This window comes from Entelurus aequoreus, linkage group LG07 (genome assembly GCF_033978785.1).
Source record: "Entelurus aequoreus isolate RoL-2023_Sb linkage group LG07, RoL_Eaeq_v1.1, whole genome shotgun sequence".
In the NCBI taxonomy this organism is placed as follows: domain Eukaryota; kingdom Metazoa; phylum Chordata; class Actinopteri; order Syngnathiformes; family Syngnathidae; genus Entelurus; species Entelurus aequoreus.
Window position 1 is genome coordinate 52,423,239 of NC_084737.1, and position 27,676 is coordinate 52,450,914.

Genomic DNA, 27,676 nt, shown 5'->3' on the forward strand with positions numbered 1-27,676 from the left:
ACATCAACACAACATATTAGCTAATAACGTAACATTACCTGCACTCTGCATGCAGCTGGTGTCTCCCATCTTGGGACTGCACTTTTCTTTAGGTAAAGGTGCTTCGGATTTGGTCTCTTCTTTGACTGGCAGTAGTCATCCCGATCAAAGTGATCACTGCAGACCCTGTGGTCGGCACGGCGCAGTACATCAACAGGAGTGTCGGCATCCATTTGTAGCACAGCTAGCCATAACTTCAGTGTGTCCGTGTTGAAGTAAGGTAGTCTATGAAAGCTGCGCGAAGAGTAGCGCAACATTTTGTTGCCACAGTTTGGAAATGCGCACTCACGAACCATTGTTTTACTTTTATCCTTTTCTATAAAACTAAACTAACAGTCTTCGGTAACTTAGTCCAATACAAAATCACTTCGGTCGTCTCTCTTCACCTCAGTCAGGTAACTGTTTTTCCACCGGTGTTTTGTCGCGAGTTATCGCGAGATTTCGGAACGAGATTTGTAGCGTGGTGAGATTTGGACACAGCTCACAACAAACAGCGATCTCCAGCTAAAGGTAGAGACATACGTTAATTTCTCCTTTCTAGTATGTTGTCGGACACTCATTGTAACTATCTGAGCCTGTCAGTGTGAAAAAAATGCATGTTTATAGGCCGAATTTTGACGAGAGCCAGTTGCCCTGTGTACGAGCGTTAGCTGGGCTGGAGGCTGCCTGCCCTGCTCAATACTGGCGCGACCTCAAAAAATGTTTTATCCAGCACTCACATATACAGAAAAAATTATGAAAACAGGGCCCAGGTTGAAAAAAACCGAAGTTTCCCTTTAATAGGAGCCATTTTTCGGGTCTTTACATAAACAAACAAATGGAAATGAAACGGCACGCCTCGCGCAGTCATATATCCCAGCATGCACCGCGCGCTTCTTCTTCTTTTACGGGGGAAAATGAAGACGAGGGAAAATGAAGTCGGCGGCTGCTTACCGTAGTTGCGATTGATTGAAACTTTTACCTGTTAAAAGCTCAATATTAGTCCATATATAAGGCGCACCAGATTATAAGGCGCACTGTCAGCTTTTGACAAAATTTGAGGTTTTTAGGGGCGCCTTATAGTGCGGAAAATACGGTATACACTTGCAGTGTGTATATAAAACGTTGATGGAGGGATTTGAAGGCTACAACGGTGTCTTCCAATAGCAACATCTTGCAAGCGTTTTTTAAAATAATTTTAAAAATCCTAATACAAAAAAGACGTGTGTTCTTGTCTCTCATAATGATTGTGAACGATAGGCAAAATTGCAAAGAAAAAGTGCAGTTTTAAGTGTCTTTGTCTTTGTGCAGTGAGGCAGGGTCGCTATCATGCACACAGTGCAACAAGTTAACTCGTGACGAACACTGTAGCAAACATGAAAACAAAATGATTGCAAAACCAAATACCACCGCACCAATGTGGGAATATTTTTATGATATTGTTTCGGAACAAGATGAAACTATTCACATTGAGGAGCCAGTTTGCCGAATTTGCGTGAGAATGGTGCCAACAAAAAAAATCCAAACATGACAAACTTGGATTCCCACTCGAAAAAAAAGCGCTTGACTCCATATTTTCAACTGGTAAAAGACGTGCACATAAAGATGCAGAGACTTTGTCCCGACAGTCGTTTGGTGAACAAAGTCACTGCAAACGAAACAGCGCAGAAAGTGTGGTTCACATCACAGCCTCGCCAAAGACATGCTGCCCTTTACCAATGTTATAAAACTAGCATTTCTAAAAATGCTGCAAAAGTTTGACAGACATCTGTTATGTTATGTCATAATGGTGTTCCTTGCTCGGAATCTGCCAGACTTTAGGTTTTTTGCATATTGCCTTTTGATACTGTACATCAGTTTATACTGTAGTGTTCATATTGTTACTCTGCACTTATTGTTTAAAAAGGTCCTAACTTGATTGTCAGTTACGAAATGTGTGCTGTGCCTCTGCTTACATGTTTAATATTGACGTGCTACTTTGTTTGTCAATACTTTATTTAGCCATTTTATTCATTGTTTTAGTTGTGTATATTTGAGGGTCCCCCAACCCCTCCTTAACAGAGACAGACCTATTTTATTGCTTTTGGTTGGAATTTTTATTCACGTGAAGTGCAACATTTTGCCAACAGACAGAGCATATATTATTTTTTATTATTTGTTTGTTTTATTTAACTTTACATTACAATTCCAATTTCAAAATATACGAGACATACTGTACACGTTTATTGCATTTGAATGGGTAGACTTGCATTCTTATTATCAGTTATTAATTTGGTCTTAAAATACTACTGACAATGATACGGTTATCGGCAATAATGTGTAGATCAATATATCCTTGAGTTTTAATTTGTTATCGACCCAGGCCTTGCTAATTTTCTTTAAAAGTTAGTTCTATGTTTGGTTTTCGCTTCTTTGTCGGTACATTTTGGGGAGTAAAGACAACTTTTTATCCTCTCAAAGTTATTTTAATATTTTGCTTGTCATCAGAAACTTCATTCTGCAGTAAACAAGTGGTGTACTGAATACTATAAGATTTTTTTTTCAAGTTATTTACTAAACATCACTTTCAAATAGTAAATTATTATTATATTTAATTATTTGATTACTTGTATACATCATTGATCCTCACCAGTGCTTTGGCAGACGTCAAGCGATGACGCAGATTTTAAAACTCAAATCCTCTATTTTATATTTAATGAAAATACATTGAAGTGCAGCTCAAGTCCCGTCCATTAAATACACGTGGTGGTCAACCTAGCTCCGTATTCAATGGGTACTAGGCGCCTTTTAGCATTTTTTTAAAGAAAAAATGCCCTATGCTTGTGTTGTTTTCGGCTGTACAAATGTTTGAAATTGCGAAAATAATTTACATTTCTTCAGAATTCCTTGAGAGGTAATTAAAAAAGTGCGGAAAAGGAAAAGTGCAAGTATTTAAGAAACAATGAGAAAAGCAGCACACACTCCAGTCCAATGGAGCAGAGTCGAAGAATGCACAAGTTTTCAGTGATCACTTTGTTAAAGGTTTGTTTGATATACTTTTGACGTTTATTATTTCCCATTTAAGTATTATTTTGATATTATTTGTATTTCTTAGACATGTTTGCTAAGAGTGTTTCGAAAAGAATCAAGTCCGTGAGTAAATAAAAATAAATAAAAAAAGCAAATGTGAGCAAAACTTAAAGGAGATAAGCGTTTACCAAAGGCAGCAATCATTAATGAAGCTTTCAGCACATACACAATGTTGACATCTATAGTCATATTTTCATTTAGACGGGAATAACACGCTAGTAAATGGCGCGTGCAACAACAACAAACATCAGTAAACAGGACTGTAAATCATGAAATGCAACCTTACACGAGCAAAAACGATGCATGATTTATCCAGGGCAGTCTTGATATCAATTTCCTTGACCCAGCCACACACAAAGAATTTGTAGACTTACATGCTTTTCCAAGTTTCTATCTGTTTTGTCATGTAGAATGACGTCTCGTGCACAATAGTTCGATATGTCAGAGAACGCGACTGACATATAATCCTTTATCACTCGGCAAATATTAAGTATAGAGCTCTTATCCATTGGATGTTTGGATTTTTTGCTCGCATATGCTTTTTGCAGGAGAATTCAAGCCTCTTTTGTACTCATATAGTTTGCGCGCTCATAGCCATAGCACACATAAGCATGTGTGTAAGCGGGAAACATCAAAGAACACAAAATACATTAAAGACATTAAAAGAGCAGAGCTGATGCAACCAAACATTTCTTAACCACAGCTTCAAAAGAAAAAACAAAAAAAATACCATATACACTGTGGTGGCCTCTGCGGTGTTCCACGCCATCGTCTGCTGAGGTGGGGGAGCATGGCCAGAGACAGGAGCAGACCCAACAAAGCAACCAAGAGAGCCGACTCCATTCTCAGCCGCCCACTAACTCTCGGCCAGTGTCCGAGAAATACTAGTCATATTTCTTAATTTTGTTCTTCTGTGCTCCGTGTAAGGAGGAAGCGGCACAACACTGATTGAACATTAATTACGTTGTGACCACCCTAACTGTCGCAACAGTGAAACGGGATGGTCGTGCACACACACAGACACACAAACACATGATTCATATAAATACACTCACACGTACACAAACAAACACGCACAGGGCAATAGTCAATAAAGGCGGACTGCCCCGTGCAGGATTATACACCGAGCACCATTGCTTGCCTACTGTTTACTACTGCGGTATCTTCTAACGGACGTTCCCCCCATGTTTGATTGAGGTAATTATGGTAACAGCTGATCACCGTGATTGAACTGAAATTAATCGCGATCATCGATCACGATCATATAATCGCCCAGCCCTACTTTGTACACTTCAAAAGGCTAATAGAAAACTTGTTACAGCAGAAAGTACCCAGGTAAGAAGAGGATTTTAGCAACTATATTAATAAATCAAGAGAGACAATAATATCCACACAGTGCAACACCACGTCTGTCAGCCACTGACAGTGTAGCAGCTGGCTACGGCTTCTAGCCAATGGCTTTGACTAGGGGTTTGACTTCCGGGACAATGATGGGGAATGACGTGTGTTGTGGGGGTGAAGGGATTCTCAAGTTTCCGCGGGGATAGCGAGACACAGAGATTGAGCTTGTTGCAGTGGAGCACTGCATTTTGTGAGAAAAAGAGGGACACTGGGACTTTGTCTGAGCCTTCATTCCTTGGAATATTACAATATGATGAAGCAGATAGACGACACATGTATTTGAGTCCCAAGTTTATGGTGACTCGGGCCAAAGTGTCTGAACATTCTGTGGGGTTTGAAGGCACAACAATTAAATCAATGATGCCTGTTTGCAGAGTAGGAACTTTTGTTTATTCATTCACTTAGCAGGCTACTACAGTTCTCATAAATATATTACACACACGTGTGTGTATACTGTATATATATATATATATATATATATATATATATATATATATATATATATATATATATATATATATATATATATATATATATATATATATATATATACACACACGTGTGTGTGTGTGTGTGTGTGTATATATATATATATATATATATGTATATATATGTGTATATATATATATATATATATATGTATATATATATGTATATATATATGTATATATATATATATATATGTATGTGTGTGTGTGTGTGTGTATATATATGTACAGTATATGTATATATATGTGTGTGTATGTATATGAATATATACTTTGTATGTATATATACTGTATATGTATATATGTATGTATAAATGTATATATATGTGTGTGTATATATATGTAAATGACAAAATATCAACCCAGTGATGCCCAGACCTACTGGTGGATAGTGCCCGCCCCATTCTGTGACGTGAGCGCACACTCCCCCATTGACGTGCAGGCACTAACCACCAAGCATATTTAGGCAGCCGAGCTCCGCGCATAACTTTTACGAAAAGAAATGGGTAAAAAATAAGGACTTCTATTACAATGCGATCTCTGGAATAGCGCGATCTGTATTTTATGAACCCCAATGACCATGTTATATCGAAGTTTGAGTGTATACAGTGTAATATTTATAGATGTATAAATAATCGGTTTATAACAGAATCATAGCCCCTGAATTGTAATTGCAATCGAATCGTGAGGTGCCTAAAGATTTCCATTTCAAGCCACACCCCCACCAGAGCCCGGGTCATGCCCATACCGTCACTAATTAGTTGTCGGTCTGTGGGAAACACTGATAAGCATTTTCTCGTCAAAGAATAAGTGTGCAAGATTACAAATGATAATTTTCTCAGCCCTTAAAGGTGTGCTGAAGGCAAAATGAGCGCTTTGGCATGATAGGTGAAGAAACCCTCTTGAAGGCCATATTAGATTTTTTTTTTCTCTGTGCCGCTAATTAAGTCATTGATCGCATATAAATAAAAAATTGGATCAAAGCATACTGATGGACTTATTAATGGCTTGAAAAGAGTTTCAGACTTAAAGTGTTTGTGCGTGCATGAACTTGCCGCTACATTTAAAGAAAAATAGTTTATATTCTCTATCCACTCTTTAATACATGTCATTAGCCAGATGCATACCATGTATTTTTCCAGACACCACTTGTGAAGTACGCATGCCAAGTGAGCCTGCAAAGTTCGAGGAAGGTTCCTTTTCAAAATGCATTGTGGTATACTTAATTCCAATATGGAGTCAGATCATACTTAAAGGGGATCTGCAGTTTTTTGGAATTTTGCCTATTGTTCACATTATGTATGAAAGACATGATGATGAATGTTATTTTTTTTTGCATTCTAAATATTAAATAAATGCTATCAAAAGTTTGCTTACAATGGAGCCTATAGGAGCCGCAATTCGGCCTATAAAGCCCTTAAAACACATCCAAACACCTCCATTGAGGTTTCATTTACATAATGTAAGTATATATGTAACGGGTACCTTTTATAATAACATTGAATATTTACGCATTTTGACCATTTTAAGCATACACGGCGCATTAATTTCAAAAACGCGTCACAATGTTTTTTTGTTTTTTTTCTTCATCACTGATTATTACTCACTGCAGACTTTATAAGAGCCAACAAACATAAAACATAACTTACTGTACAAGGTCTGCTGTCATTAGGATGCCGACTGCTGGGATGTTCATATATTCCCATTTCGGTGAAGAATGACTCATAATCCTCACGAAGTAACTGGGTTGGGGGGATAAACACTCGATGATGTAAGCATAGTGAAGTGATCACTGTGCAGCTATAAATAATTTGTCTGCGTTAGCGCTTACAATAATATCTCTAATACTTAGTAATATTCAAGTCACGAAATGTAAATTGAGTATTGGCTGTTTTTAAATGATTATTTATCGGATTTTATGGACGAAATAGAGGACTTTCCTAATTGCTCCACTGTGAGCGGACTTTTATTTACGTTTATTTACGAGTTAAAATGCATTTTAAAAAATCCATCCGTCATAGGTGTCATAATGATTCTGAATGATCGGGAAAATTCCAAAAAAAGTGCAGTTCCCCCATGAACTGTCGCGCTCAATATTGTGAGATGTTTAATTGTGCCTCAAGCTTTGCATCAGTGCACGTGTCTGGTGGCAAATTTACCGTTGGTTTTCTTGAAAAAGTATGTGATGCCATTGCCAATAATTGTCTTTCAATGCCGATCTCAAACACCAATCCCCTCCGGCTGGCAACACTCTAAAATGTGTTTTCTCTGAAACAAAGGGCTATGGATACTTGAATAACAACCACCAAACAGCAGCTGCTTGTTTGGTGGCTGACTGGACTATTTTAATAATAATAATAATAATGGATTAGATTTATATAGCGCTTTTCTAGACACTCAAAGCGCTTCACAGAGAAGTGAGAACCCATCATTCATATTTACAACTCATTCATTCATCATTCATTCTCCGGTGTGAGCGGCACCGGGGGCAAGGGTGAAGTGTCCTGCCCAAGGACACAACGGCAGCGATTTTGGATGGTAAGAGGCGGGGAGCGAACCTGCAACCCTCAGGTTTCTGGCACGGTTGCTCTACCCACTACGCCATACCGCCCCATGATTTTGGATATTAATGCCAAACTAATGCTTAATACATTATATAGAATATTTATAACACACATTTAAATGCTAAATGGTAAATGGGTTGTACTTGTATAGCGCTTTTCTACCTTTTTTTTTAAGGAACTCAAAGCGCTGTGACACTATTTCCACATTCACCCATTCACACACACACATTCACACATTCACACACTGATGGCGGGATTTATTTATAACACATGTATGTCTACAGAGGCAGAAAATAAGAATAAAACATATGAAAACAAGCTAACTTGTGTACTACCAACCTGTAGGAAATAATATTGCAGTCATTTATGAGACAGGAACAAAAATAACATAAGAGCAACATGTGGCCTTCTAAATAGCATAATTTTAATGATACTAAGCATTACCCTCAATACTTCTCAGACAGAAACATAAGAAATTACAATATGAACAAAGTACCCGTATTTTCCGGACTATAGAGCATACCGGTATATAAGCAGCACCCATTAGATTATTGGGAAAATAAATAGTTTTCCATATATTAACCGCACCGGACTATAGCCACAGATATATACGTTGCTAAATGAATATTTACACGCAAAGATTATGTAAATGTTTGTCTACATAACTTAATTGTTTCCTAACGTTGCCTGTAACACGGCAGTAAAACGGATGATAAAAAAACAGAAGTCACCCTCATAGACCCACTAGCTATGGAAGCTAGCTCTTCAATCAGTTTAACAGACTTAATAACTCAACGGTGACGTTTTGGTGAATTTACTGAGGAGTTTGTGAAACGGAAACAATACAAAAATAATGCCAATTTAAGTTAATAAAATTAACTAAGTAACTATACAGACACTCGTAATTGTGTTGGCATATTAGCTACTGCTTACGACGCTAGCGTCATTACATTATGATAGCATGTGAAAACACTCCTACAGACATCACACTTGGGTAAGTATAAACAGTTTTAGTTATACTGTAAAAGTTACAAATATTGCTTGGAGTTATGAATAAAGAATCCATAGGAGTAGAGCGCTTTGGACGGATAGTAAATGGAAGGACACTGCAGCACCTGGAGTGAGCGAATTCGTCAAAAATATGGCACCGTAGCACAAACAATAAAACACTTTCTCAGTAAAGTAAATCCATTAATTAGCCGCTTCGTTTTAGAAGCCGCAGTGTTCAAAGTGTAGGAAAAAAGTAGCGACCTATAGTCTGGAATTAACGTTAGTTAAAAGTAGGGCTGCACGATTAATCGAAATCGAATCGACAACGAGGTTTTAATTAGTGCGGTAAATGAATGCAAGAGACTGAGGGTTTTGTTTCTCCGTCGTCACCGGCATTGAGCGACACCCATGTTCGCTAATCAGAATTGTTGAGCCTTGCGTTTGCTCGTCTCTTACTTTGTACATTGTTCTCAGCACCTGAGTGCGTTTATATAACAGTGGAATTAACTGAACAGAGTGACACCTCTTTTCTGTCATTTACAATCTTTGTCTCGGCAGAGACTAGAGCAGTATGCCGCTGCCAACACAGACACAGTACAAGAGCCTCGCGACTCGCCAGTGAAAAGTGCCGCAAACTAACACAAATTAGTCGAAAATAACTAAGATTATAAAGTCAAATGTCCTGGTGTCGATTTATTTCAGCTTCAAATCGGATGAGGGATATGAGCCCATCAACACAGACGAATGAGTGAAATTGCTGTCGTGACCACATGATCGCAATAAACAAAAAGACATCGTCCAATCTAATTTTTCCAACTGAAGAAAAAAGCACTTTAGGATCTACCGTATTTTTCGGAGTATAAGTCGCTCCGGAGTATAAATCGCACTGGCCGAAAATGTATAATAAAGAAGGAAAAAAACGTATATAAGTCGCACTGGAGTATGAGTCACATTTTTTGGGGAAATTTGTTTGATAGAACCCAACACCAAGAATAGACATTTGAAAGGCAATTTAAAATAAATAAAGAATAGTGAACAACAGGCCGAATAAGTGTACGTTATATGACCCATAAATAACCAACTGAGAACGTGCCTGGTATGTTAACGTAACATATTATGGTAAGAGTCATTCAAATAACTATAACATATAGTTCATGCTATACGTTTACCAAACAATCTGTCACTCCTAATCGCTAAATCCGATGAAATCTTGTACGTCTAGTCTCTTGCGTGAATGAGCTAAATAATATTATTTGATATTTTACGGTAATGTGTTAATAATTTCACACATAAGTCGCTCCTGAGTATAAGTCGCACCCCCGGCCAAACTATGAAAAAAAACTGCGATTTATAGTCCGAAAAATACGGTAAATGAATACAAAAAATGATAGTTAAAACATCTGATCGTAACATCCCTAGTACAATATTTAAACATTACAGCCCATCGAGGGGACTACAAAGATTCACTTTACATTAAAAATGAAAACATTTCACAAAGTGCACATTTGCACATGACAGTATAATTTAAATGGTAGTGTGCTGGTTTGTTCCTTCTATCTCTGCCGTGAACAAAAAATGTAAAATGTTTACCTTTTGCGAAAGTTGAACAATAGTGCTAGTTTGTGGTTTTAAAATTATGCTCATTGATGAAAATATTTCACAATAAATATTTATTTGTTTCCGAAGTTCCATCCATCCATCCATTTTCTACCGCTTATTCCCTTCGCAAAAAGATGACAAAAGGGGTTCGACCGGGGACAATGTCAGGGCAACTCTTTTTAAGCGTGTTTGTTTCACTTTTGCTTTCTCTCTCTGGAACGCTTCGATACAGCTCACGTCCCCCTCTGCTCGCTTCATTTTTCCGTGAGAGGAATGTCAAGTGGCCATCTCGATGCCTTTCTTGTGTCTGAGTTGGGGTTTGTTAGTCACCTGTGGCGCCTTCTTCTTGATGATTTCTGCTCCTTGTGGCATCTTCTCCTCACTCTTTGCACCTAATTACCTGGCACTGAGGACAATATCCTATTTCTGAAGTGATGCTAACTTTAAATTACTGTTATTGTGTGACCTGGCTTTCTTTCTCTTTTGTGTAAGTGATAGTTTTTTTCTTGTGCGCGTGTGCAATAGGGATGACTGATTTGCGACTGTGAGGAAAAGACGACTAGAATGGAGAAAATAAGAAAGGGAGAGTCATTTTGTGAAGCGACATCTCCCTCAAAAATTCTGGGAGTACTGTTGCATCCAGCTGTTACTGGTTGCACGAGGCTTGGTTGCCACAGCAACGCAACCCTGCGCGCCTGCTCAAGGTCGTTCATCCAGCACTGAACTGAGCATCGTGCTGCACATACTGTAGGATGCATGCTAAAAGAGGGGAGGATAAGACAAACAGCTTCAGAGTGACCAATAGAAGGCGCTTTGATGACGTGGCGTTCGGTGAACACCGCACCCTCCACCTCCCCCATTGACACTTACTGTTATTTTTGTCAATCAAGCAAAAAAGATGAGGAACCCCTTGCCTTTTTTGGACTGTTCTCTTCCTCCAATAATCATCTCCATTTCTCAGAGGGCTGCAAAATCCCCTCGAGGAGCACGTCTCCCTGTTTGCTGCCACCATTAATACAGTAGGTCACTACACAGTAAATTCCATAGTGTCAAATCAACACTTAAAGAGTTAAATTTAACACTATCCCCGAGTCTATATGGTCCTAACCTGAGCTGGTGTTAAATTTACTCTTTCCATAGTGTTAAATTTATAGAGTTAAATGAACACTAAATAGAGTCGAAAATTGTAACACTGTAGAGTGTTGTCTGGTGTTAAATTTACTCTTTCCAGTGTTACATTTATAGAGTTAAATGAACACTAAATAGAGTCAAAAATTGTAACACTGTAGAGTGTTGTTCAACTTATTTTTTAACTCTGATTAGTGTAAATATTACTCTTGAGTAGTGTTGATAAGTTACTCTTCTGTGGTGATAAATGTACACCAAGTTAAATGTATTTGCTCATTAACACTGCTTTGGTGTTCAAATAACTCTGATAAGGTTTGATAATACACTAATATGTTGATTATTCACTCCCTTGCAGTGAAGAAAAAAATATTTAGTAAATAGTAAAAATGTTTTAACATTGCAGTGTTTATAAAAACTTACGGAGCCCCTAAAGGGACATGGAAATTTTTTTTTTTTTAGACATGTATCTCGTGGCCACGAGAAAGTATCTCGTGGCCACGAGAAAGTATCTCGTGGCCACGAGAAACTTTCTCGTGGCCACGAGAAACTTTTTATAAAAAAAAAAAAAAAAAAAAAAAAAAATTAATTTTTTTTTTTTTTTTTTTTTTTAAATAAAAAGTTTCTCGTGGCCACGAGAAACTTTCTCGTGGCCACGAGAAACTTTCTCGTGGCCACGAGAAACTTTCTCGTGGCCACGAGAAACTTTCTCGTGGCCACGAGAAACTTTCTCGTGGCCACGAGAAAGCATTGGATGCGTGCTGATGTGTGTTAAAATGGCAGTTTATGAGTTAATATGGCTGTATTTCCAGATAGGACTTTCCCCCATGTGTGTTGTGGCAAAATGTGAATGCTTGATTAGTAGGTGTGAGACAAACACTTTATCTTCCTGGTTATTGTAACGCTACGTGTTTGACATTATTTAAGACTTTATCATGCCCGGGAAAGGACAGTTTTCCTCTTCTGTGGCTGTGGGGGGTGGGCGTGGCTTGCGGACCTGCAGTGAAGCGGAGTGTGTCAGTTAGTCCCATGTTGATGTGATCAAACTTCTTTCTTGCTTGGAAGATACACACACAATTGTAACTGTTATTTCTTCCTGCAAATAATAAATATGTACAACGTGTTTGGATGTATTCATTTATGTAAAATTGTCATTAAATGTAATATTGCCTGATACGACGTACGTAATATTTTGATATTTACACATCGCATATTTACACACGCGCATCTGATGTTGATATGTGTAATGCACATAAGGGTATTCTAGTCAGATGCGCGTGTGTAAATATGCGATGTGTAAATATCAAAATATTACGTACGTCGTATCAGGCAATATTACATTTAATGACAATTTTACATAAATGAATACATCCAAACACGTTGTACATATTTATTATTTGCAGGAAGAAATAACAGTTACAATTGTGTGTGTATCTTCCAAGCAAGAAAGAAGTTTGATCACATCAACATGGGACTAACTGACACACTCCGCTTCACTGCAGGTCCGCAAGCCACGCCCACCCCCCACAGCCACAGAAGAGGAAAACTGTCCTTTCCCGGGCATGATAAAGTCTTAAATAATGTCAAACACGTAGCGTTACAATAACCAGGAAGATAAAGTGTTTGTCTCACACCTACTAATCAAGCATTCACATTTTGCCACAACACACATGGGGGAAAGTCCTATCTGGAAATACAGCCATATTAACTCATAAACTGCCATTCTAACACACATCAGCACGCATCCAATGCTTTCTCGTGGCCACGAGAAAGTTTCTCGTGGCCACGAGAAAGTTTCTCGTGCGCACGAGAAAGTTTCTCGTGGCCACGAGAAAGTTTCTCGTGGCCACGAGAAACTTTTTATTAAAAAAAAAAAAAAAAAAAAAAAATTAATTTTTTTTTTTTTTTTTTTATAAAAAGTTTCTCGTGGCCACGAGATACTTTCTCGTGGCCACGAGATACTTTCTCGTGGCCACGAGATACATGTCTAAAAAAAAAAAAATTCCCATGTCCCTTTAGGGGCTCCGTAAAAACTCACACTATTTCTGAAAAAAAAAAATTGGTGCTCATTCTACTTGATTTACTCTTGTGCAGTGTCAAATTAAGTCTCACCAACTTTGTCTTTTAAATAGCAAGTGAGTGCAAAACACAGTAATACAATATCATACGTTTAATTACCTTTATTTCTTTGTCAGGCAGAACAATCAACTTTAGGGAGAGAATACAGAAAGGGTGACCTTAGGGCTGCATGAAATGGCAATATGGGACAACATACAATGTGGAACATGATGTTCCATACGCCATTTGAACATCAAATGGTTTGGAGTAAGGCAGTTTTGTCATGTCCAAAACCTTAACAACTTTGACTGGATGCAGCCTGACCTTATGGGCCTGGTAATGCTCCTCAAAACACACAGTTTACATCAGTTTCCCACAGAGCAATACATCATCATCTTTGACAATAATATTTTTTATCTTACAAAACACAGGCATGTCAAATGCCACTTCTGAACAGACAATGAAGTCACAGCGGTACTCTGTACACTTCCTCCATGGATGAGACAAAACCATTCATAGTAGACTGACTTAATCCAGCTGCCTTAAGTTGTGCAACAGCAGTGGCACACATATCCAGACTGCTCCTATTAGCTTGTCTCAACTGTTCAGATGTTGTGGCTGACTCATCTACATTAACTGACACTGTCTCTTCTGTCCTGTTTAAGTGAACATTGGTGCCAATCTGTAGTTCAGTACACTCTGAGTGTTTTGTTTTCAAAGGCTTCCTAAAACCAGAGAAAGTACCAAACACACCACCACATCCAGTTTGAACGCATTTAAGGTTAAGATTTTTTCCAGGCAGGTAACCGTGAACTAAACGTAAATGTCGAACAAGCATGTTTGAACTAGGGAACTCAGCCTGACAAACAAAACACTTAATGGTGGAAGACAAAAGTCAAACACTACAGAAGCAACCTTGTCCTAATTTCAGCAACACGAGGACTCTTTGACCTTCCCAACATCAATGTTGTACAAAGTAGTCTGGATGAATGTGTACATGGTGTGGAGCATGGTGTGGTAGGATGTCGCAAACACAAAGTGTGCTTTAAACAGTTCATCAAAAGCACCAAGAGAGGAGTGTGACCTGCAAGGTATGGCATTCTTGTCGAGAATTATGAAGAACTGGTGGGTTGTATTCTTCCTCACTCCAACAGCCAGGAGACAGGGTTGAGTGCTGGTAGTAATGGTGTCAAGATGTTCTTGGACGCTTGTTCCAGTCTATGGAGAGAAGAATACAAAAATCGACATGGTTGTGGTTATATAATAGAAATGATTACATAAATTATTGTAAACTAAAAATCCTTTATTAGAGAACAATACAAACCTTCTTGAAGACCCCAAGATGCTTCTCTGCCCGGGATGCAGAAACTTTTCCTGGCCTCTTCCGACCTAGAGCAGTCGGTGGGATCAAGTGTAAGAGCAGCAAAATCGATGAGAGGTCACTCTCCCAACCTGAAACAGAACAAGTTTGATAGCCTACTTCAAATGTGGACCAACCATTTAATTTAATACACTGCAAGGTCAGTGGCATTTTTATTACTTTATATATACACATATACATATATATATTTATATATACATATACATATACATATACATATATATATATATATATATATATATATATATATATATATATATATATACACACACACATACATATACATATATATGTATATATACACACATACATATACATATATATATACATATACTGTACACATACATATATATATATATATATATATATATATATATATATATATACACACATACATATATATGCACACATACATATACATATACATATACACATACATATATATATATATATATATATATATATGTATATACGTGTATATATATATATATATGTATACATATATACATATATATATATATGTATATATATACATATATATATATATATATATATATATATATATATATATATATATATATATATATATATATATATATATATATATCAAATATGGCACTCTAAAAACCCCTGAAGAAGCTAGTTTAAAAAAAAAAAATCTTCTTGGTGAGGCCAAAGACTTTGGAATTTTGTTGTAATTATGGTTGTAAGCCCGCATTTTGAACATGCTTCCTCATTTAAATGAATGTATCCTTACAAACATCTTACCAAAGTCAACGTTCACTTCAGCCCCATCCTCAGCATTGTTGGATGATCTTCTTTTTGAGTGTGGTTGGCCACTTCTCCACAAACTTGCCCGATACATCCTCTCCAAACATTAGAACAAAATCTTGTTCAACCTGTAGTGGGAAGTTAGGTACCAATTTTAAAATTACACAGTAAACGACAGTTAAAATGTGCAAGTTGTACAACATTAATATAGAAAATGTTGATGAGATAATTACCAAGCCTTTGATGTCTTTAAAACGAGGAAAATAAGATAGAATGTTGCTTGACTGCTGTGGGTCCAGGACCATGTTATGCCGATGAGCAAATGTCAGCTTCATCTTTTTGATGACCATGTCCACGTCAGCCGAATGTTTCATCAGTGACATCGCTTCCGTGCACTCATCTTCAGACAGGACAGTCTCTGGAATGAATTGGGTAACTCGTCCAACAGTTGGTCCTCCCGACTTGTCTTCATCAGATGGTCCTTCCACCAAAGCTAAACAATATGGGGACATACTACTCATGACAATCACATACAGTTCAAAACACTTTGTCAGCTGGATGTGACCCAACTTTTATGAAAAAATGTTTGGCTATTGGCTGAAAAGCATTGCAACAAATGCAACAAAACCAATAAGTGCTCATATGACTATTCTATTCAATACATTTTTCAAGAATAATATAGGATTACCTCCAAATGATGACTGCCTTTCTTTAGCACTGCATCTCTGAATAGTTTTAATTCTCCAGGCCAAGTACCCAGTACTACTGTTGCTATCATAAAAATGTTCCTTTGAGAGAATTGCAAAAATAGGCACTATTAGTCACAACATACTCTGGGACGACTCAAAATAAAAACTATAACAACAATTAAGAGTGTGTAACTCACGTAGCCATTCTTGGAAAATGGGTCTCTGAGGTTGGGGAACAAGATTTTACAATTCCTTGTGCATACATTTCCTTCACCTGCCTAGATGGAGATGTACTTAAAAAAAATCACATTCAAGTTTATCTGTCATACACACGTTTTATAAGATGTAGTGAAATGTTTATTATTTACTTTAGATTTAAAATTACTCTGAAACCTAAATAAGAACACATGTGCCAATCAAAACCAATAAACAACCTACCCATTCTTCTCCGTCATCTCAGCTGCCAGTATATTCACCAATTTTCTTCTGCTCTCATCTGTCAAGGACTTAGTTCGGTTGTATTTATTTATTATATATTCTCCACCCGATTTCTTGGTAAGAATGGATTTCACCAGCTGAAATAAAAATATCAAACAAAAATACAAAACAGTTGAATAAATCTATATTTAGTACAATACAATGTTAAAATCTGGACATAACTTAAACATAGCCCTCATACGATGCAATTTAAGATCATTGTTCGAACCATTTTAATCCTTGTTCAATAGAAAGCATTAGTGCCTGTATGAAGTCTTACTTGCATAGCTTCAGAGTCCAGCCTCTGACGCTTTCTGGTAGGAGTGTCTTCAAGGATGATTGTGTCTGAGTCCGATGAACAAACGGATGATTGGGACTTTGGAGAGGTTACCATGGAGACAGATTCTAACCACCATTGCAAAAAGGAAAAAGAAGACATGTTGGACACAATTTTACATAAACCCACACCTAATCTAATGGAGAATATCGGTTTGCTTTGAAAAAAAAAAGTTACTTAGCTTGATTATAAATAAATATTTACCTCTTCTCACTATTAAAATTAAAATTTTAATATAGCTTACAAATTTAAAGCGGTAACAAACCTGTTTCGTATTTGATGGTTAGAACCCCAGTGGATGGATCCTTCACAATTTCCTCAAAAACATCATCATCTATCTCAGTCCCTGAACTGTCAACAACTTTGACACCCTCTGTTACAGCTGGGACACCCAATTTGGCAAATGCTAGGAAACAGAAAAAAAGCAGAAACCGACAGGTCATTTGATATATTTTTAAAATGAGTTTCAAATCAGTTATTTTGAAGCGAAACATACAGCCAAAGTTGAAAGGCCCAGTCAAAACAAATACTTTATACACAAATATAAGAAAAATTATCATTAGAAAAACCTAATGACTTGATACTCCTATATATAATTTCAAATAGGGCTACCAAAAAAAAGGGGCAACAAATGTGAAATTGCACTCTCAATTCAAAAAACACATAAAATGAAACATGATTTATGATACCTGTAATCTTATCTGCATATCTTCACGCTGCTAAGCTAACAGGTGATTTTTTAGTAATCTCGCCATTAACAATGTAGAAGCAGATGTTTTGGAGGTATTTTATGTGTGTTTTAAGTCATTTTCTGAGTATTTTGTGTGTTTTTTAAGTCATTTCATGGGTTTTTGTAGTGTTATGTGTGTTTTGTGGGGTATTTTATGTGTTTCAAGTCATTTTCTGAGTATATTGTGTGTTTTTAAGTCATGTTGTGGGTTTTTTAAGTCATGTTGTGTGTTTTTGGGGTATTTTATGTGCGTTTTAAGTCATTTTCTGTTTTTTGTGAGTATGTTGTGTGTTTTGGGGGTATTTTATGTGAGTTGTAAGTCTTTTTATGGGTTTTTGTAGAATTCGGTGTGTTTTTTAAGTCATTTTGTGTGTTCTTTGAGTATTTTGTGTGTTGTTCTTTGAGTATTTTGTGTGTTTTAGGGGTATTGTATGTGTGTTTTAAGTCTTTTAATGGGTTTTTGTAGTATTCCATGTGTTTTTTTAAGTCATTTTGTGTGTTTGGGGGGTATTGTATGTGTGTTTTAAGTCTTTTTATGGGTTGTGTTGTATTGTGTGTGTTTTTTAAGTCATTGTATGGGTTTTTGTAGTATTCTGTGTGTTTTTTAAGTCATTTTATGGGTTTTTGTAGTATTCCGTGTGTTTTTTAAGTCATTTTATGGGTTTTTGTAGTATTATGTGTGTTTTAAGTCATTTTATGGGTTTTTGTAGCATTTTGTGAGTGTTTGAAGCCATTTTGTGTTATAACAACATGGGAATATGGAGTGTTATATGGATTTTTGGAGAGTCCATCTTCCTATGCCGAATTCTTGCGGGATAAGATTACATGCGCAATTAGACTGTCGTCATTTAGAAATGTTGCTTTTATTTTGCAAAAAATCTGTAATGGAAACCCAGTTACAGACACTAAATTTGGAATTCAAACCTATCATTTGAGTTATAATATAAACTTTGTTCTTACCATTAGATATAAAGTGAGAGCAGTTTTCTATAACTAAATTCAACTGAATTTTAATTTAATTGAAACAGTGCTATTAACTAACATACAGCTTTTTAGGAGCAAAATTCAAACTATTTTCCAGCACTTTCAAGATAAAATGTAAACTTTTTAAAGAAGCCAAAGTTTTAAATAGACTATATATATTTTAAATAGACAATATATATATATATATATATATATATATATATATATATATATATATATATATATATATATATATATATATATATATATATATATATATATATATATATACACACACTGCATGACAAAGAACTGGGCTTGCCCCACCCAGACACATTTGATGCTTACACCGGGAGCAACACAATTACATCAAACTATACATTTTTAAATTATGACACTGGCCATCATAGAGTAAATCCAGCATTTTCCAGCACATTGTTCACATTTCCAGCACATTTATATTTTTTCGTTCATTGTTTCAGAGAAAGCACAGTTTACCGGAGTCAAATCCCTTGTGTGTTTTACATACATGGCCAACAAAGATGATTCTGATTTCAAACCTGGAAAACACTGTATTTCCAGACATTCAAAGCTGTGTACATACTCTGCTCATAGCACAGTTAAAGCTTGTGTGCAAACATCACTTTCACAATATCAAATTCCTACCTGCATTCAAAAAGCCTGACACATTTGGTTCTGTTATTCTAACAACTTTTTGGACATCACCCAGTCTCACTTTTACCAGTGCACATTCATTCAGAATGCCAGAAAAGAAGTCAACGTATCACAGTTCTGGGTATATGTGATACTGCAACCTTTTTTTAAATTATTATTTTATGAACTGCAATGCATTTCTGAAAGTTATAAATACTTATATATATATATATATATATATATATATATATATATATATATATATATATATATATATATATATGTATATATATATATATATATATATATATATATATATATATATATATATATATATATATATATATATATATATATATATATATATATATATATATACACTGTAACGGACTGAGCCCTATGTTAGTTTATTTAATAGTTACAAATGTCCTGGTTTCTGATAAACTTGAAGCCATTTACACATGCAGTTTACAGAGCAAGAGGAGGTTCAAATTTGGTCTGTGTGTGTAACGAAGAACAGAGTAAAAGCCGGTTTCTGTGCGTTCATTATTATATATTTATTTTGGCGTTGAATACAGCTTACACTAGTCGGGTTACGACATTCATTAGAGGCTGTCAACTGTTGATAATGGCGCGAGTGGCGTCCTTACAATACTTTGACATCTTTTCATTCTCCCTTTCCCAGCCTGTACACGGAGCATATAGTCACAAGATTATACAATGATAAAATTACCCGGCACACTAACCTGATATTAGACATAGAAACACCGTGGTATTTATACGAGTTCCTCCTTTCGCTTCGTGGCAGCGGCGGTAAACTCACCTGTCCGCCCAGTGCTCTGCTAGCCTCGTCTGCTAGTTACGTCTGCTAGCCAAGCGGCTAACATACCTAGCTTCCACTGTTGTGGGCGCGGAATGACAAAGGTTCTGCGTTATTTGCACTTGGTGCAAAAATAATCTATTTTTGGGCTTAAATGTTTCCTGTAAATGTAACAAACGTGTAAAAATGACTCTTCTAATGTTGTGCTCCGTGGTCGAAAAACCCTTGTATTAAAAGTTAGAAAAATAAATACATTAAAAAGAAAATAATAATAATTCAAAGATATGAGTACTGAAGCACTCCATTAGGCATTATAAGTGCTCAAGTGTACATGTACATCACTATACTACAGTGAAAACCTGTATTTTGTGAATAAGTGAGTAAAATATAAGTTGTCCAGGTTTATACAGTATATAATTATGTACAATTTACATATTAAATATTCTATTTCACATAATGTTTGAAATTGTCCCACAGCCCGCGCAAAAATGAAGTCTGAGGTGGCTAACATTTAAGCTAGCATTCACTGGGTGACATTAGCCCTTTTAGAATACCATATTTTTTAGATACAAAACCGTACACAAATAACTTAATTACATATTGAGCAACAATATAAAGTAAATTCTGACATGATGCTACAAATGACAAATAATTGATTTAGTAAGAGACCCGCACCAAGCCAGCGTGGAAGGTGTAGGCTAATAACCAGCATGAAGAGTACGCCAAGAGATTGTTCACTATGGCAGAAACATGCTGAGGCTTTCGTCCAGCAGTGGACTGACAACGGCTGATGATGATGATGATGATGATGAAGAGAGGAGAAGCAACTTACCACGGTCCTTAAAGGCCTACTGAAATGATTTTTTAAAATTTAAACGGGAATAGCAGATCCATTCTATGTGTCATACTTGATCATTTCGCGATATTGCCATATTTTTGCTGAAAGGATTTAGTAGAGAAAATCGACGATAAAGTTCGCAACTTTTGCTCGCTGATAAAAAAAGCCTTGCCTGTACCGGAAGTAGCGTGACGTCACAGGAGCTAGTATTCCTCACAATTCCCCGTTGTTTACAATGGGGCGAGAGAGATTCGGACCGAGAAAGTGATGATTACCCCATTAATTTGAGCGAGGATGAAAGATTCGTAGATGAGGAACGTTACAGTGAATGACTTGAGAGGCAGCGATGGACGTATCTTTTTTCGCTCTGACCGTAACTTAGGTACAAGCTGGCTCATTGGATTCCACACTCTCCTTTTTCTATTGTAGATCACAGATTTGTATTTTAAACCACCTCGGATACTATATCCTCTTGAAAATGAGAGTCGAGAACGCGAAATGGACATTCAGTGCCTTTTATCTCCACGACAATACATCGGCGAAATGCTTTAGCTACGAGCTAACGTGATAGCATCTTGCTTTAACTGAATATAGAAACAAAAGAAATAAACCCCTGACGGGAAGTATAGATAGAAAATCAACAATACTATTAAACCGTGGACATGTAAATACACGGTTAATGCTTTCCAGGCTGGCGAAGGTTAACAATGCTGTGCTAACGACGCCATTGAAGCTAACTTAGCAACCAGACTGCACAGAGCTATGCTAAAAACTTTAGCTCTCCACCTACGCCAGCCAGCCCTCATTTGCTCATCAACACCCGTGCTCACCTGCGTTCCAGCGATCGGCAGAAGGACGAAGGACTTCACCCGATGCGTTTGGCGGCCCGGAGACGTAGGAAGTCAAGGTGAAGTCGGCGGCTAGCGCGGCTAGCGCTCCAACAAAGTCCTCCTGGTTGTGTTGCTGTAGTCCGATGCTAATACACTGATCCCACCTACAACTGTCTTCTTTGCAGCCTTCATTGTTCATTAAAAAAATTGCAAAAGATGTCCATAATACTGTGGAATTATGAAATGAAAACAGAGCTTTTTGTATAGGATTCTACGGGGTACCATAACTTCCGTTACTCGGACTTCGTCACGCGCATACGTCATCATACCGCGATGTTTCAGCCGGATATTTCCCGGGAATTTTAAAATGTCACTTTATAAGTTAACCCGGCCGTATTGGCATGTGTTGCAATGTTAAGATTTCATCATTGATATATAAACTATCAGACTGCGTGGTCGGTAGTGGTCGGTAGTAGTGGCTTTCAGTAGGCCTTTAAACATTCAGAATATGGCTTCCAGAAAATTCTTCAGGGTGTGGACACGAGGAGGGGCTGGAGGGCGGGGCTAATCAGAGTAACTCTAACACTGTCTCGTTTAACGACGGAAATCAACACCAACACTGGGGGGCGTTTTACTCCAGCTGTTGTTGTAATAACTCTGATAGATGTAATGCATGTTAACACTGCATATTTAACACTGGGGATTTTACTGTGTATGTGTTGCATGCAACATTAAGTTGGCATGATTTTGAATCTGTGACCTTTTACCGATCAAACTTCGAATTATTTAATGAAGTGTCTTTAATTGTGTAATGAGAATTTACATCAAATAACTTATTGGAACTAGGGATGTCCGATAATGGCTTTTTGCCGATATCCGATATTCCGATATTGTCCAACTCTTAATTACCGATACCGATATCAACCGATACCGCTATATATACAGTCGTGGAATTAACACATTATTATGCCTAATTTGGACAACCAGGTATGGTGAAGATAAGGTCCTTTTTTTAAAAATGTATAAAATAAAATAAGATAAATTAAAAACATTTTCTTGAATAAAAAAGAAAGTAAAACAATATAAAAACAGTTACATAGAAACTAGTAATTAATGAAAATGAGTCAAATTAACTGTTAAAGGTTAGTACTATTAGTGGACCAGCAGCACGCACAATCGTGTGTGCTTACGGACTGTATCCCTTGCAGACTGTATTGATATATATTGATATATAATGTAGGAACCAGAATATTAATAGCCGAAAGAAACAACCCTTTTGTGTGAATGAGTGTAAATGGGAGAGGGTGGGTTTTTGGGTTAGTGTATTAATTGTAAGTGTATCTCGTGTTTTTGTTGTTGTTTCTACTAAAAAAAATAAAAATAAAAACGATACCGATAATGAAAAAAACGATACCGATCATTTCCGATATTACATTTTAAAGCATTTATCGGTCGATAATATCGGCAGGCCGATATTATCGGACATCTCTAATTGGAACCCTATTGAACTTGTTGTTTACAGAGTCAGCTACTTAGCAGACAGATGGGTGAATGGATCCAAAGTGGTAACAATTAATCGTTTTGTGTAGATAATGTTTTTAAAAGTAGATCAACCAAATTGGTCCTGTTTGCGTTTGCCCCAAGTAGGACCTGGTTGGTGGTGGAAGAGTCGAGAGGGGCGTGTAGTTTCATGTTTCTCCTTACTTTAAATTAATAGATACTTGTAAAAGGGGCCTTACAGGGAGGTGTTATAGCCCAAAGAATGGGAGCTCTGTGTTTTTACTCATTTTCCATTGTAAAAAAAATCCAGACATAGTTTTATGCTTTTGAGTTGTCTTTTACGTGCCCATGCACACACACGCACACACATGCGCGCACACAAATACATTTACAGGGCAGAAGTTTAGGTAAATGTTACCAGATGCAGCCCAGAGAAGCCGCGGCTTCAACTCTGTCTGAACCCGCCTGTTACGTGACCACCTCCTCAACTCAGTTCACCCTCGTTCTGCCTTCCCCTCCGCCGCCACTCCTCCTCAATTGCTTTGCCTCCAACTCGTGCGTACGCACGCACGCACGCACGCACGCACGCACACACTCATCAAACACACTCTCCTTTGACCAGTTCCTCACTCTGCTTTCAGCCACATCACTCATTTCAGCGTAGCATGATATTGACTCCAAGGTCCACTGCATTTACCTCATCACCGTGATTTGGAGCAGCGTGCTGGGCCAAGTGGATTTCATCGTATTGGTCACCTTTCTGTTTCTCTTCCTGATTAACTGTGTTGCTAGTGTGGCGTCACAAAGGCGTCTGTGTCCATTCAACTGTGGCTTGTTAAGCAGATTGCAATATCACTTACAGAATATCTGGCATTAATTATCTACTTTACCAATTTCCTAATATTTCAAAAACAGAAAAAAATTGATATTATTAGGGATTTTTTTACGAAAAACTATGTGATTGGCCATTCCTGATTTATGTCTTGTAATGCCGATCATAAATACTGATCCCGTCTTACTGACACCATTTATTTTTTGGTCCCGTAGCTGACAAACTGGCCAGCAGTCGCCATACAATAACAAACACCTCCATTACAGCACATAAACTCAATTTTCAGGTAACATTATCACTGGAGGACAAGGCTAAACATGTTACACACAGGGAGCAAGCCAGGAACGCCAATAGCTAAGCTAGCTTGAAACAACACCAAGAAAATAGTGCTTAGTAAAGTTTAGGAAGTGTAGATGGAATCATGTTGCAGCACAAAGTCAGCAGTTACTAAGAGGAAATTAACAAGTAGAATAATAAGAGTTAGAGAGAGGGATAATATATATAACAACTGTGACTGTGTCCGCATTCTCACAGTCAGTAGACGACAAGTAAAAGGAGGGCGGATCGATCCATAAATTGGCGGTAATCAATACAAGAGTTATTAGCAAGGTATTTTCATTTTCTCAACACTTTTGTTGTCGTTTTTGTTACTGTGTACAAAGTCAAGGAATAATTCCTTAGACACCGGAGGACTTACAGGGCAACGAGTTATACATAGTAGTTTTTGATTTTGTTTAGTTATTGGGTACTATTGACTTTGTTTTGCTCGAACAATTGTAAACATAATAAGGAACTAGTATGAATATTGTGTTGATATCGTTACCTTACCATAAATAAATGGAAAAATGTACAGTTAATACATGTGATCGGTATTGGTATCGGCCAATGTCACTCATAGATGATCGGAATCGGCAGCATAAAACCCTCATCGGAACATCCTTGATTGATTGATTGATTGATTGATTAAGAAGTTTATTGACATCCTAAAGAATTTAATCCATGTAATGCTTTAAAAAGGCAAATGGATGGCACAAAAAGCCAAGAGGCTTGTTGCCATTAAATATTCATCACATTTGATACATTCAATAATAATGGTATATAAAGTTAAAGTACCAATGATTGTCACACACACACTAGGTGTGGTGAAATTTGTCCTCTGCATTTGACCCATCCCCTTGTTCACCCCCTGGGAGGTGAGGGGAGCAGTGGGCAGCAGCGGTGCCGCGCCCGGGAATCATATTTGGTGACACTATGTACATGACACTATGTACATGACTATGCACATGTTGACTCCAAGAGTGTGCAAAACCGAATGAGAAAATATATATACACTATAACCAGATATAAACTTGTTGATGCTTCGAAGAGTTGCTGGGGATCAATTTTGGTTCAGATCAGGTAGAGGTTGAGCTGAGCCATGATTTTATGGCAGTTTTAAAATTCAGTTGGGAAGTTCGAATATTAAGGTCTGTTGGTAGTGCATTCCACTGTGTGGTGGCAAAATAGTAGAATGCATTTTTCTCCCATGAGAGTCTTGAATTTGGGAGGGACGAGGTCTGAGGAACTCCCTCTCGTGTAGTACCTGTGAGCATCACTTACTCTGGTGAAATAGTACTTGGGGACAGTTTCTCTGAGTATTTTGAATACCACGCACATTGCAATTTGGTGTACTCTTTCCGCAACTCTAAGCCATCCTAATCCTGAGATATTATTGCAATATTTTATGAACAATAACAGTGGGAAACTAAAAATCATCGGGCACATTTTCTTAGTTGCCAGCAGCCTTTTGCTCAGAAGCTAATGTGACTTTCTGGGAATCTCTCAGTGACACACGTCACACGTGACTCAGGAGATTTTCGCATGGCACGCGCTGGCTTAGGCTTCAACCAAAGTGCTGAATTACACATTGTGGATAAGGACTCAGCACAATTGCTGCCTTTAGCATGCAATTCTGTCATGCTGGCAAGTGTATAAAGAAACATCTTTGGTTGGATCAGCTCTTTATTGCCAGCTCTACATACCCCTTTGTTCCTTCTTTTTTTGCCTTCTCACAACAAACTTGTCAGTCCAGTGAGATCTGAGTCGTAGTAAACAATTGTGACAGTCTCTTTGAAAGAGCGAGAGGGGCCAGAATATAAATATTGATTTCATGCAATATGAGAAAAAGATGCAGTGATATCTTTCTCAGGGGGCTTTTGTTTGTTTTGAGAAGATACATCCTATTTAGGTCAACAGTCTATCTACAGTATCTGTCTATCCATATCTGTATCTATATTCATCTATACTGTACATCCAGTCATTAAGTATCATGTGTTCAGTATGAATTTTAAGGAGTATTACAGTGGCACTAGTATAGCAGGGAGAAACAATTCAGAGAAATTAGCACATTTCACCAGTCAAGAGCTTAAGTTGTAGTTTTCTTTTCACTTCCTGTTCTTTTAATAAACAACCTTTCAGAGATCAAACTTACGAAAACAGCGTCTGAGTAGAACGTTTTAAACATGACACCATATTACTGTTATTGTTTCCAAATAAATAATGAAAATGGTTGTCTCAAAAAAAGAGTGTGTTTGTGCTAATCAAGTTGGGTTAATTGTACATTTACTACAACATCTAAAATAATTATACATGTCAAATTGTATCCAGTGGCTTCCACAGAACTATTTGTGGCGGTGGGGGCATAATCAGGTGTGTGACCAGGTGATGTCAAATTGATGCCATCATATAATTTGCATAATTGTCGCTGACATATGTACCATATTTTTTCGGACTATGTAAGCCGCACCCACTAAATATTATAAGAAAAACATGTATTTCATATATTACTATACTATACTATACTATACTATACTATACTAAACAAAAAACCGCAGATAGACTGGTACATTGTAAAATGGGATATTTACATGGAAAGAGTTGTCTGTCTATCTGTGTTGGCCCTGCGATGAGCTGGTGACTTGTCCAGGATGTACCCCGCCTTCCGCCCGATTGCAGCTGGGATAGGCTCCAGCACCCCCCAGCTACCCCGAGAGGGACAAGCGGTAGGAAATGGATGGATGGATGGATGGATGGATTTTGTAAATGTTTATTTACATGCCTTAATTTTTGCCAAACGGTGTCTGTAACATGGCAGTAAAATGACTGAACAGTTACTTACAGTGGATCATTTTAGTACATTGTTTGATTTCTGTGCTTAATTCATTCCATATTTTTTTTTGTTAGCCAAGACAATTACATAGATTAGCCACACCTTTGTAAAAGCCGCAGGGTTTAAATAGCCGCTTACAGTCCGGAAAACATAGTGGGTTTTTTTAAAAAAGCAAATTCTGATTTCATACATATACTTTAAAGACAAATATTTGTGTTGTATCAAGTTCACATTTTCATGTTATATCGTTTTGCTGTATTTTGAATTTTTTTCTCTTTTTGTTTTTACAATGTCTGCAATTTCTAAACCTCTTGTTTATTTACATACTCCCTGAATGTTTGAATTTATTTTTGGTGGTAGGTAAACCGACCTTTGTATTAGAGATTAAACAAAT

The 27,676-nt window shown here is 37.2% G+C and overlaps 1 protein-coding gene and 1 long non-coding RNA gene across 9 annotated transcripts in view; one reads left to right on the top strand and one right to left on the bottom strand.

Moving 5' to 3' along the window:
- The window catches only part of LOC133653993 (nuclear receptor coactivator 3-like), a 153,090-nt gene that overhangs the window by 28,109 nt on the left and 97,305 nt on the right, over positions 1-27,676 (top strand). The window lies entirely within an intron of this gene.
- LOC133653995 (uncharacterized) lies at positions 13,439-17,369 on the bottom strand. 3 transcript variants are annotated; one of them, XR_009826806.1, is made up of 9 exons: positions 17,233-17,369; positions 16,911-17,035; positions 16,592-16,728; positions 16,351-16,427; positions 16,153-16,252; positions 15,698-15,957; positions 15,462-15,592; positions 14,637-14,764; positions 13,439-14,530 (listed from the first exon to the last, which is right to left on the bottom strand). It is a non-coding gene; the product is annotated as an uncharacterized LOC133653995 (long non-coding RNA). The 3 variants fall into 3 exon arrangements; XR_009826807.1 differs by having other exon boundaries at positions 16,351-16,431; XR_009826805.1 differs by having other exon boundaries at positions 16,351-16,446.